Source organism: Myotis brandtii, unplaced genomic scaffold, assembly GCF_000412655.1.
Source record: "Myotis brandtii unplaced genomic scaffold, ASM41265v1 scaffold751, whole genome shotgun sequence".
NCBI lineage: Eukaryota > Metazoa > Chordata > Mammalia > Chiroptera > Vespertilionidae > Myotis > Myotis brandtii.
Window position 1 is genome coordinate 2344176 of NW_005370994.1, and position 3172 is coordinate 2347347.

The window sequence follows — 3172 nt, forward strand, 5'->3', positions numbered from 1 at the left end:
ATTTCCACTCAGCCAGCCTTCCTGTGGTTCTGGATGATGTCCGTTCTGTCTTTTAGTTGTATTTTTGAAGTGGTTGTTCAAGGCAGCAAACTCTGGTGTTTACCTATGCCACCATCTTGGTTCTCTCCAACCTTGCCATTTTTTGAGAAGCCTGGTCAAGTATGTTCTAGAATGCCTCTCAAGCTGGGTTTATCTGATGTTTTCTCATGATCAGGCTGGCATTTTGGATTTGGGGGAAGAGTATAACAAAGTTTAAGTGTAATCACATCATTACAAGGAGTACGCCACATCAACATGATTATTATTGGTGATGTTAACTTTCATCATTTGGCAAACACAGTGTCTGCAAGGTTTCTCCACTGTTAAGCTTCTGGTTTTCTTTTCACATACTCTATTCATTAGAAGCGAGTTACTGATTCCTCGCTGTAGGGGAGAGAAATTAAGCTCTACTTCCTGAAGCTTAAAATAATCTGGACATGTTTTAAAAAGCACTACAATAATTCATACTATTAGGGGGATAACGAAGCCCTGCAAGTATCCTGTTTTCTCCTTTAAGTGATGCCCTCCAGTTTTTACAATCTTCAGTGGAGCTTGCCTGTGTCAGTTACTACTGTAGTGTTTTAACGGTGATTCCTTATTTCCCTCATCCCTTCTACATTATTTGGAATTCTGTAAGGAAGATCTGTACAGCCCTTTTCTCATGTTTACCTATCTAATCATTTATTTATATCAGTGCAAAGTATGGTAATCCCAGATACCAGCCCCACTTCTGACATCGACTACAAATTTGGGGATCCCCAAGACTGCCTTCCGGTTTCATCATTCGCTGGGGGGACTAATAGAACTCAGCAAAGCCCTTTTACTCACAGTTATGCTTTTATTATAGCAAATTAAAATCAGCCAAGGGAAGAGGAGCAAAGGATAGGGTTCATGAGAATTTCCATTTATTTACCATCCACCAAAATACCATGAAGAAACAGTTCTCTTACCCTGAAAACTCCCCTGTACAGCCACTTCGTAGTCAACTCCTCAATCCTGGATCTGTTTATCATTCCGATAGTTTCATCCTCTCCAGGATGGTAGATAAATGAAATAATATATGTAGCCGGACATGATGTATCGAGGAAGGGCCCTGCTATAAACAGGCCTTTAGTAACGTGGCGGCAGGGGTGGGGGGGTGTAGGCCTAGGTTAGGTATAAATATATCTTAGCAATCCTATGACAAATGAAACTTAGCACAAATTTTTTCATTGCAGAATATAATAAAAGCTTAAATGTAAATTATACGTTGGCAATCAATTTGTTTTGAGACATTTTAGGCAACAGTTGTAGTCAGATCCGGGGAGGATTTCATCTCAATCTGCTTAAAAATTTCCCCTCTAAAAGTCCAACATTGTAACCTGATAACATTTTTACAAATTCTTTACTATCCCTTAAAAGAAATTCACTAAAATTGCTTCTTGACAGGTAATGACAGCATTTTAAGCAAATAGCCTGAAACTGGTGTTGCTTCATTTTCAATTCTGTGTTTCAAAATGAAATTAGGGTTCTTTAGAGTGAAGACTATTTCTTGAAGAGTCAAATTGAACTGAGAGAAAATAGAAACATCTCAGCAGATCTGAACAGAATGATTTCAAAATCCTTGCGTCGTCCTCACTCTGTCCTAAGAAAGGAAGTCGATTGAAGGTGCTCTCTGAGGCAGGTGCTTCTACGTGAGGTGTTTGGATGACATGACAGTTACAATATTGAACTGACTGCTATTACAGCAGCCATTATATAACCATGAGCTCTCCCTCACAAGGCCCTTCCTTTTCATTTTATATTTCTAGAATGCACTATGTGTCTTGAATGAATGATTGCCTGAGTAGCTGACTGAATGAGTGAGTTGGACTCATTTACTTTGTATCACTTACATTTAGGAGAGTCCTTGGCACATGGTTGTGTTGTTGGTGGAAATGGGGCCCATCCACAGAGCTGCAAGAAAAGCATTTCGGGACCCACGCATGAGGATGAGGGGTAGTGGTAAGACTTACTGGAGCTGAAGCAAACACAAAGGACTGTCCCCAGCACCTGGTGTCGGTGTCTCATCCATGACCAGGTGGCTCAGCTCCATCTCACCGTGGGAGAAGTCCAGCCTGGTCTTCACCAAGCCCCAGAGGAAGGGCAGGGTCCAGAGATGCTGTGCCATGGCCTGGCATCGACAGAGATCTGAAGCTGCCATAGTTCAGTTCAGTCTATGCCAAAGTGTGGTCCTGCTCAGCCTCCCTTCCTGTGCAGCCAGCTTAGCCTCTGCTCCCAAGCCCATGCTTGGAGCCGCGTGGAGGCTACAGGGGGAGAACACGCATGAACAGGAAAAGGAATAGGCAAAGGCATGCTGCCCAGAGGGGCCTTTGTTAAACTCTGATTATGATCCCTGGGCCCTGGGGGAGAGAGGCTTTTCTTTAAGCTAACCAATCTCTTTTCTAATCTTCCATGGGCTTGTGTTGCCTCCTCCCTGGAGCTTCGGCTGCCAATTCCTCCCTAGATCTTCAGGGTTTTGTGTCCCTTATCCAAGCTGATTCTTTTCCTAGCTTAGACGCCTTCCCTTTTTGGTGCCATCTTGGCTTCTACTGCATGTGTCCAGCAAAGGAATTTCCTCCATCACTGTCCCCCACCCCCTTCTGTGGGATGGATGGTGGTTCCCTGGGGAGAGGAGACAGCCAGTCCTTCTTCCCTAGAGAGAGAGAGAGAGAGAGAGAGAGAGAGAGAGAGAGAGAGAGAGAGAGAATATGTTTGTGTGTGTGGTGTTGTGTCTGAAGTTATAATTCCAGATGGGATCAGGCTCAGCCAATCTACCTGTCTTCTGTTAACTCCCAGCTGCCTCCACTAACAGTTGGTACTCACACATCTTTTTGGGTTGAATGAAGGAAAGAACAAATAAAGGAATGAATCACGGTAACTCAGGATTAGTAAGGTCCAGTGTTTGCTCTCCTCGCAAGGGTTAAGAAATCTGTACAATCACACCTGCCCCAACTGGGAGTCTAGGCTGGGCCGATCCTTACCAGTTCCCCTTGCCCCGGTCTTTGAATGGAGTAGAGGAAGGAATGTCTGGGTTGAGTCAGCGGAGCTCTGTGCGTCTCACCTAACTTCTCCCTCATGTGCGACGTGAGAACCACAGTGCAGGTTTAACAGG